General features: G+C 44.2%; 1 long non-coding RNA gene across 1 annotated transcript; it reads left to right on the top strand.

The window, feature by feature from the left end:
• The first annotated feature begins 1551 nt into the window (after positions 1-1551).
• LOC311020141 lies at positions 1552-9859 on the top strand. The gene is made up of 3 exons (XR_014597874.1): positions 1552-4314; positions 4623-4861; positions 7858-9859. It is a non-coding gene; the product is annotated as an uncharacterized lncRNA (long non-coding RNA).
• Positions 9860-10840: the final 981 nt, after the last annotated feature.

The raw sequence follows: 10840 nt of genomic DNA, 5'->3' as shown, positions 1-10840 counted from the left end.
ACGAAGGAGGAATCTGAGGCATCAAAAATAAATTAGGTAGAGTATTAACCAATCAGATAAAAAAAAAGGGATTACTCATTGTGTTTGGAAAAGAAAAAAGGAAAAAAAGAAGAAGAAAAATTCCTGAGTGAGGGTGGTTTCCACCATTCGGTAAAATATGGTTTGAACCCAGTAGTGCAGCTAGGTTTCCGTGTAGCTGAATCCAGGGTTCTAACCAGTAGTGCAGCTAGGTTTAAAGTCCGGGGGCTTAGGTCCGAAAAGCGTTGAGGGGGTGGGAGACCCGAAAAGCGCCGCAAAGCTGTCTAGGGGTGCTCGGTTTCAACAAAGCAATCCAGGATTCTCAACTTGCCGAGAATGGTTTTACCAAATAGGAAGGAAACGTTTTCTACTCATTTAGCAAGACACAGAGAACTGTGTTGACGACAGTCGACCAGTTACAAAGAAAAAAAAGAAAGGAGGGATTCTCCTATCGGGGTAGTTTTGATTAGGAGGGAGTCTTGCTAAGTCAGTATAAAAGCAGAGGTCAAGCACCTCGGGATACTGGGTCTTGAGGACAGTATAAGGTACGTCTTTGGAACGACGAGACCTACTTTGATCCCTTCCTCAAAGTACTGGGTCTTGAGGCCAGTCTAAATGTCTTTGGAACGACGTGAACTACTTTGATCCCCCAGGCCGCCTAAAAAAAAAAAAAAGGAAAAGCGCTATCACTCAGGTAAGACAAACTTAAGTTTTTTTTTTGTGTATTTTTTTTAAATTGTTAAAGTTGTTTGTGAATATATATACAATTTATATAGAATAAAATAGAATAGAGTGAACTAGATATAAATAAAATATGATGGGTAACAGCCATTCGTGTTGCGGCCGGAACACGGAAGCTGAGTATACGGGAGATAGAAAGTAGAACAGGAAAAGCAAGAGGAGGTAGATAGAAAGAAAAAATTAGAACAGGAGAGGCAGGAGGAGGAAGATAGGATTAAGAAAGTCGAACAGGAAAAGCAAGAGGAAGAAGATAGAAAGAAAAAAATAGAACAGGAAAAGCAGGAAAAGGAAGACAGGAATAAAAAACTAGAGCAGGAGAGAAAAGAAAAAGAAGCACACAAACAGACAAATTCTAATCTTTGTCTTGTTCTTTATTCTCGCCGAGAGCAACGGAGAGATGATGACGGAGTCCCTCTGGGTCCGACGCCTGTCCCTCCCCTTACCCGGATCAGCCTCATCTGCGGCCACCTCCACTCCACCCCAGGCGGCACATGTTCCGGCCTCCTCCGAACCGCCAGAAGCCTCCGCTCCACAAATACCAGGGCACCCATGGGATGCAGAACAAGGGGGTAAAACCCGTAGCGGTAAGACATTCAATCCTCTTATTTCATCACATACACAGAAACAAGGGAAAGGAGGAGATAAGTGACTACTTTGTTTTGATGATGATGATTGGAGAAGTGATTGCAATGTGTTTTACCGAGAGGGTGCATCGAGAAAGCTGGGTGGATGGCGGAGAGGAGGAGGAGAAGGAGGGAGAGGAGGGGACACGGAGGGGAGCAGATCGAGAGAACGATGTTTGCTAAAACTGGACATTGGGTGAGAGGCTGCAGGTCCGGAGGAGGACGAGGAGGAGGGGCAAGAGGCAGAGGACTCAGACGGCATCGAGACTCATCTCCCCGGCACCGAGAATCACCAACTGCGTGACTATCTCAGCAGACAGGTCGTAATGGCACACACACACACACACAGCCCACAGAGTCTACTGACACACACACACACACACGGGGAGCAGACACAGAGGCAGATAAAGTCCTTTCAGTGGTAACAATAGACGTCTTGTTAAGCTTAGGAGAGAAACTGTTTGTTACATTAAAAGTAAACAATCACAAAATAAAATTCCTGTGCGATACCGGAGCATGCAAATCAGTTGTGCGGGAGGAAGATGCTGGAAGTCTAATTAGATCAAGGTCAGACGGACTTAGAGTTAAATCAGCCACAGGGCATGTAATAATCGAACCAATGTGCGACCCAGTGTGGATCGAGGATCCTAACACCAAAAGAAAAGTACACACATCGATGGCCATCTCAAAACTATGCCCAGTTAACTTATTGGAGAGTTAGCTTTTTACCCAAATTGGAGATTTATATCATGCAGCTAAATTGGGTAACAAAACGGTACAAAGGCTGTTCATCTAAAAGGGGGGAACAAACAAAATGTGGCAGAATGATACCAATTAACTGAAGAAGAAGAACATCAGTTAACAGGTGTTCCACTAATATTATGGTCAACTGGGTCTGCAGATGTGGGTAAAATTAAAGATATAGAACCGATAAAAATGACACCAAAAGGATCATTCAGACCATATCAACGTCAGTATCCACTAAAACCAGAGGCCGAAGCAGGCATAGAACCAATCATAAAAGATCTGGCTAAAGCAGGAATCATCATAGAATGTCCTGATTCACCCTGTAACACACCCCTGTTTCCAGTCAAAAAGTCAGCACCATCTACAGGATGGCGCATGGTTCAAGACTTGCAGGCTGTCAACAGAGCTGTGATACCAAGGGCGCCCCTAGTGCCAGATCCACATACGCTGCTAAATGAGTTAAGTCCACAGGCCAAATTCTTCTCAGTCATTGATCTAGCGAATGCTTTCTTCTCTATTCCAGTGCACCTAGACTCACAGTTTTGGTTTGCATTTCAATACAGAGGAAAAAAGTACACTTACACAAGGATCCCTCAGGGATATTGTGAAAGTCCTACCATTTTCTCGCAGGCAATGTCATCAAATCTAGCCAAATTTAACCCACCAAAACAAAGTCAAATTCTGTTGTATGTCGATGATATTTTGATAGCTTCAAAAAACTCAAGCTGACTGTAAAACAGACACTTTGACTCTGCTGAAGTTTTTAGCTGAACAAGGTCACAGAGCAAGTAGAAACAAACTCCAGTTGTGGAAACAAACGGTGAAGTATTTGGGTTTCAACATATCTCAGGAAGGAAAACATCTTGATGACAAACGCAAAGAAGCTATTCTGCAAGCTCCAAAACCAAAACCAAAAAAAAAGCAAATGATGTCATTCTTAGGCATGACAGTCTTTTGCAGGCAATGGATTGCTAATTACGCTGAATTGGCACAACCACTGCAGGTTCTAATCTATGATCAACCTATGGCAGCTGGGGATAATATTATTTGGACACAGGAGGCAGAACAATCCTTCAAACAACTAAAACAGGTTTTAGTGAGCACATCAGTATTAGCACTCCCAGACTACAAAAAACCTTTCATCCAAACATGTGACGCGAGAAAAGGATTCATGACCAGTGTTCTAACACAGCCTTTTGGACAAAAACTACGACCGATAGCTTACTACTCTTCTAAACTTGATCCCATAGCAAGAGCTATGCCTCCATGCTTACAGGCAGTGCAGGCAGCAGCTATTGCTGTACAGAGTTCAGCTTTACTCGTGTTGTTTCATCCATTGACATTGCTAAACGTGCAGCAACAGAGGGACGGGACTCAGATCACATTTTTGTAACTGATACTGACACAGAACACATTGACCATGATATCTTAAAGGACATGCAAGCCACAACACCAGACACTGAGAGAACACTGTGGCGAGACAAAGGAGCAAAACAAACAGACGATGCCATCTGGAGATGACCTGAGGGTAAGCCCATCCTTCCTAAAACCCCCTATAGATTTGCGGCTATTTTGAGCCATGGAATTACCCATGTCTTAACAGGAGGGATGGTGACAATGATAAGTAAATGTTTTACAACATATGGATTTCAAAATTACTCTAAAAATGTTTGTGCATCCTGTTTGATTTGCTCCAAGCACAACTCGCAAGGAAGAATGAGACCTAAAAGAGGAGCGTTCCCAAAAGCTCAATGTCCTTTCCAAATAATATGCATGGACTTTATCGAACTAAACAAATCAGAGGGGAAGAAATACTGTCTGGTAATAGTAGATATGTTTTCAAAATGGGTTGAAATCACACCAACAGCAACAAACGACGCTATAGTGGTAGCAAAAATCCTTGCTACTATTATTGCACTAAGATTCGGATTCCCAGAAACAATTTATTGCGATAACGGTCCACATTTCAGAAACCAAGTCATGGCTAAATTATCAGAAATGTCTAACATTCAACTAAAAGTTTCATTGCAGCTATCATTGGTATCACTGGTCATCTCCTCGCTGGGAAGGTCCATATCAGGTTCTGCTATCTACACCGAAAGCAGTCCACATCGCTGAGAGAGGAACGTGGGTTCATGTGACACACTGTAAGAGAGCATACAGCACTCCAGGGGAGACAGATACAGTAAGTAAAAACACCACACCATGGCCGACAGACCGTGGAATCCATACCGAAGGACGGAATGCGGTATGAGAGGAACACTGTGTCTAATCAGTCTGGTAGCATTGATAGTGGTAGTTCCGATACTCTGGGTACATGAACTTCAGTCTCAACAATCGAATGGCAACAACAATCGCACCGCAGCTGAATCACTGATTGTCAATTCGACACTAGCCAATACAACGCTAGCTAATTCAACACCAGCCAAATTAAGAGCTAAAAGAGAAATTGGACCGCAAATTGTATAACTTTGTGTCTCTACCCGCTGACAGGAACTGCACCACTGTACACCAATTGTTTCCCCCTGTGCCAACTCACACGCGGCCATCCTGGTTTGAGCCATATGACGGCAACTACACCTGTCTGTCTAGAGAAGAAGGTACGGTTAGTGTAGGAACTTTGGCTCCCTGTAATCTAACCCTGAAGTTATCAGCAGGAGACTGGGGTGTGCAGGATGCGTGGGTGAGAAGACAACTTGTGGCCAGGACGGACATCTGGTGGTTCTGCGGTGGTAAGACACTTAGACCAACATTAACAATTGATTGGATTAACTATTTGTATTATTTTTTTATTTTTTTTTTATTTAACCTTTATTTAACCGGGAAAACATCTTATTGAGATTAAAAATCTCTTTTTCAAAAGAGTCCTGGCCAAGACAGGCAGCAGCACAGATTTGGTAACAGACAATCATTTAAAAACAACAGAGAACATACAAATAGAGCCACAGTTAAAACATCATCAAACAAAGCATGTACAGGTGCTGGTCAACGAATTAGAATAATTTGAAATAGTGCAATCATTAAATTCTTTGAATGCATTTTTTGTGCAGAAAGCAAATCAGGTGTTCACCGCACCTGTCCTACTCGTTAGACTAATCACAGAACTCGTTACCTGTAAAAAATTTGCTCAGCTGAGCTTTCCAAAAGGCCCATTTAGGCCATTTAACTGTGACACTGTTGTTTTATTGAATTAGAATAATGGAGAAACCGTTTCATTGAATTAGAATAAATGCTCAAATTTTTGTTTTCTGTGAAGAGTGTTCACTGTGCAGTATAAAGTCAGGGTTGAGTAGAATTTCTAAGTTGTAAAATCAATCATGGGTAAGCAGCGCGACCTCTCAACCGGAATAGTGGCTCAAATTCAAGCCCTTCGCCAACAAGGCTTGACCCAAACTAAAATTGCTGAGCAGCTCGGCATCAGCCAGTCTTCCGTCTGCAAAGCTCTCAAGAAAAACTGCAGCAAGCGCACCAACTGTTCCGGCGTCCGAAAAACTTCTGCTCGTGACAACAAGCAGCTGAGAAAGATCGCAGTCAGCAACCGGTTCAAGTCCACTTCCGAGCTCACCGACTTGTGGAACAAGCAGACCGGCGCTGACGTCTCCAGATCAACCACTTACCGTCGTCTGCGCGAACTCGGCTTCAAATCTCGCGTTCCAGCAGTAAAACCGATGCTGAACAAGAAACAAATGGAGAAACGGCTGAAGTGGGCCAAAGAACACGTCGAGTGGACTGCTGAAGACTGGCAGAAAGTGGTCTTCAGTGACGAATCACGCTTCTGCAACTCCTTCGGTGACCAAGGTCCTCGTGTCTGGCGTCGTGGTGGCGAAACCTACAACCACGAGTGCATGAAAAGATCCGTCAAGTTTCCCCAGAGCGTTATGGTCTGGGGATGCATGTCCGCTCGAGGTGTAGGGAGACTCTGCTTCCTCAAGACGACTGTCAATGCTGCCGTATATCAAGATGTTCTGGAAACGTTCCTGATTCCGACTGTTGAGGAACAGTTCGGCGAAGAAGACTTCATATTTCAACAGGATCTTGCACCGGCTCATGCGGCAAAGTCGACCAAAGATTGGTTCACTAAAAAACAGCTTGAAGTTTTGGCATGGCCGGCCAACTCGCCTGACCTCAATGTCATTGAAAACCTTTGGGCCATCGTCAAGCGGAAAATTCGCGACAGAAAGCCTACTACGCTGGACCAACTGAAGCAGAACATCGCCACTGCCTGGGAAGCTGTGAGTGCGGAAACTTGCGACAAGCTGGTCAAATCGATGCCGCGGAGACTTCAGGCAGTCATACAAGCCAAGGGGGCAGCCACAAAATACTGAGAAAGTGATGATTCTAATTATAATAAAAATTATTCTAATTCAATGAAACGGTTTCTCCATTATTCTAATTCAATAAAACAACAGTGTCACAGTTAAATGGCCTAAATGGGCCTTTTGGAAAGCTCAGCTGAGCAAATTTTTTACAGGTAACGAGTTCTGTGATTAGTCTAACGAGTAGGACAGGTGCGGTGAACACCTGATTTGCTTTCTGCACAAAAAATGCATTCAAAGAATTTAATGATTGCACTATTTCAAATTATTCTAATTCGTTGACCAGCACCTGTACAGACAGAAGAGCCAGCTTCAACATCATTAAGTAATGCCTTAAACATGTTCATAGAAACCAGCTCCTTAAGTTTCAGCGCATTTTGCAGCTGGTTTCATGAAAAAGGAGCAGCATAACTAAATGCCCTTTTTCCCAGTTCAGTATGGACTCTGGGCACAGTCAGTAAAAACAAGTCCTCAGAGCGGAGCTGGTACTTTCCTGTGCTTTTCTGAATGACATACTTCTGCAGGTATGTTGGAAGAACACCGAGGATAGTTTTATAAATTAAGATATGCCAATGATGGAGTCTGCGGGTGGACAGGGCAAACCATCCAACTCGAGCATACAAAGAGCAGTGGTGCGTGAGGGTTTTAAAATTAGTAACAAATCTCAGTCCTCCGTGATAGACCGTGTCCAAAGACTGTAGGCATTTTGAAGATGCATTCGTATATAAAACATCACCATAATCCAACACAGACAAAAAGGTTGCAGCAATAAGTCTTTTTTTGGCCCCAAAAGAAAAACAAGATTTGTTTCTAAAGTAAAAACCTAGTTTTATCTTTAGTTTTTTCAAAAGCTGCTGGATATGAGGTTTAAAAGAGAGAGCATCATCAATTATAATTCACAGATATTTATATTGAGACACAGATTCAATGACAGAGCCCTGGAAAGTGGTGATAGGAGGAAGGTCAGAGGGCTTTGATTTAGCTTTTGTGAACAGCATGAGCTTTGTCTTTTCAGCATTTAAAACAAGTTTTAAATCATACAGGTTACGTTGCACAGTGTTGAAAGCAATTTGGAGCTTACAGAGAGCCTGATTTGGGGTAGACGCAGAGCAATATATCACAGTGTCATCGGCATAAAAGTGAAAATTTGTGTTTGGGGCTTTACAAACCAGACAATTGATGTAAATAGTAAATAATAAAGGTCCTAGAACCGATCCCTGTGGCACACCCTTGGATACATTAAGAGAGCTAGAAGTAATACCTTCTGCTCGCACACACTGAGATCTGTCTGATAGATAGTTTTTAAACCAACCGACAGCTTGATCAGACCTGTCTGGCTGACATCTCTGTCTGGACAACTGCACATCACCTCAAGCTTAACCTGAATAAAACCGAACTCCTCTTCATCCCAGGGAAAGACTGCCCTCGCATGGATCTGTCGGTCACTGTCAAGGGCATCACAGTATTGCCGTCGTCAACTGCGAGGAACCTGGGTGTAATCCTCGATGACCAACTATCCTGCACCCCCAACATCACTGCTGTGGCCCGATCCTGCAGATTTGCCCTCTATAACATCCGCAGGATCCTCACAAAGGACGCAACGCAACTCTTAGTCCAAGCACTGGTCATCTCCCGCCTTGACTACTGCAACTCTCTCCTGGCCGGACTCCTGGCCTCTGCGATTAAACCCTTGCAGCGTATCCAGAACGCTGCAGCACGTCTTATCTTCAATCTACCCAAATTCTCCCATGTGACCCCCCTCCTCCGTGACCTCCACTGGCTCCCTGTTGCAGCACGCATCCAATTTAAGACGATGACACTGACCTTCAGGGCCATCAATGGAACGGCACCCATCTACCTTCAAACACTGGTCAAACCTCATGCCCCGAAGCGAGCACTTCGCTCCTCTACTTCAGCTGGCCGGCTGGTACCACCATCGCTGAAATCAAACAAATGTCGCTCAGCAAAGTCCAGACTCTTCTCTGTTCTGGCGCCTCAGTGGTGGAACGAACTCCCGACTAATGTCAGGACAGCTGAGTCATTTGCCATTTTCCGAAAAAGGCTCAAGACTCACCTGTTCAGACTTCACCTCGACTAGCATGACCCCCCCCCCCCCCCAAAAAAAAAAAAAAAAAAAACCCTTACCTATAGCACTCTGATCGTAGCACTGTTGCTCTTGAACTACTAGTTAACTCAGATGAGGACCTAACACTTCTTCTACTTTTAGCTCTTACTTTATCGGCAATGATTCGTTGTGGTTTCCTTGTTTCCTTCTTTTGACAAATGTACTTATTGTAAGTCGCTTTGGACAAAAGCGTCTGCTAAATGACCTAAATGTAAATGTAATGTAAATCAGACAAACCGATGCTGCAGAGTCTTTCTAATAATAAGGCATGATCCACCGTGTCGAAAGCCTTTGATAGGTCAACAAAAAGGGCTGCACAATGTTGCTTGTTATCTAAAAATTCAATAAAATCATTTACCACTTTTAAAGCAGCTGTTGACGTACTATGTTGTTTCCTAAAACCAGATTGAAATTCAGATAAAATACTGTTATAACCAACAAAGGTTCATCAATTATGTCAGAGACAGCATCAAGGGGTTGTCTTCACAATTAGATGGGACTAGTCTCTTGGCATGACAGAAACGGCTGGCGCTGGACATGCTGCTGGCCGAGAAGGGAGGCGTGTGTAAGATGTTTGGGGATATGTGTTGCACTTTCATTCCCAATAACACCGCCCCTTACAGCAGTGGGACTAGGGCGCTGGCAGGTTTGACATCGCTATCCGAGGAGTTCGCGGAAAACTTAGGTATTGATGATCACCCTTACTTTTCATGGATGGAGAACATGTTCGGGAGGTGGTCAGGGCTCATACAATCAGTTTTGATAACCATAATTATAATGATCACAATTATGACTGCGTTGTGTTGTTGTTGTGTTCCATTCCTGAGAGACTTAGTTCAGAGGCTGATTGACGTTGCCATGGACAAGATGTTACTGTACACCAGAGTGCCGGATGATGAGGATAAAGGTGATGCAACATCATATCTATCAGATTACAGTGACGATGAAATAACCCCTGTGAAGTGTGCTTCCAGATTCCTAGGTGAGCAGAAAGTTCCAGGTGATCTGGAAGCTGAGGACATGTGTGGGGACTTGGATGATTTCTATGATTAGTAGTTTAAATAAAAATAAAAAACATAAATTCCACAGCACAATGATGTATTTACAGAAAATCCCAAAAAGAAGATGTAAAAACTAGGGCTGTCAAAGTTAACGCGTTAATAACGCGTTAACGCAACATCCTCTTAACGCCGTTAATTTTTTTAACGCGCGATTAACGCTCGGTATTTAAAAAAATAAAAAACGCGCATTGTATGATTTTTGGCCGTCGGTGGCACCTGTAGTCTTGATCCAGAAGGAAGGTGCGTGTCCGCAGGCAGCGGTGTTTCCCCGCGTCCCATTCATTGTCTATAGGTGCGTGTCCACAGGGGCGATTTGTGGACGCGCCGCTTCCCAGGATTGCACGCTTGGCGGGCTGCCACGAGAGGATGATTGACAGGCGCTCTCCTTCAAACAACACATTTTTGCGAGCGTTCGCGAGCGTTCCCGAGGCGGCGAGTCGAGCCCGGCGCCTCTGATTAGCATAAAGTAGATTCGACTTCAACTTTAGGAAAAATGAGGAACGGCCAACTCGCGCGCCGTCTCTCGACATTCGCCGCGACGCTACCAGAATGCATTGCACAGCTTTTCACATAGACAATGAATGGGACGCGGGGAAACACCGCTGCCTGTGGACACGCACCTTATGTGAAAAGCCGTGCAATGCATTCTGGTAGCGTTGCGGCGAATGTCGAGAGACGGCGCGCGAGTTGGCCGCTCCTCATTTGCCTAAAGTATAAGTCGAATCTACTTTATGCTAATCAGAGGCGCCGGGCTCGACTCGCCGCCTCGGGAACGCTCGCGAACGCTCGCAAAAATCTGTTGTTTGAAGGAGAGCGCCTGTCAATCATCCTCTAGTGGCAGCCCAGCAAGCGTGCAATACTGGGAAGCGGCGCGTCCACTCGCGTTTAAAATCGCCCCTGTGGACACGTACCTTGAAGGTGCGTGTCCACAGGGGCGATTTGTGAACGGCAAATTCACCTTCAAAAGACTGCCAGATGGTTCAGTCGATAAGACCAAAGTCATCTGCGCGTACTGTGGGTATGAAATGAGCTACCATAGAAGTACGTCCAGTCTGAGATATCACTTGCAAGCCACTTATATCCTAACTGTACTTATCTCCTGTTACACTATCTCCTGTAACATGTTCACTTTAATTGTTTGTGATATATTCTTATAACCATGTTTTGATCCCATGTTTTGGTAAGGGGATATTTGAAGTGTTAAATAAA

Source organism: Eutrigla gurnardus (genome assembly GCF_963514095.1).
Source record: "Eutrigla gurnardus genome assembly, chromosome: 10".
Lineage (NCBI taxonomy): Eukaryota > Metazoa > Chordata > Actinopteri > Perciformes > Triglidae > Eutrigla > Eutrigla gurnardus.
Note: the sequence above shows the minus strand (reverse complement) of the source record. Positions and strands in the feature narration are given on the sequence as shown.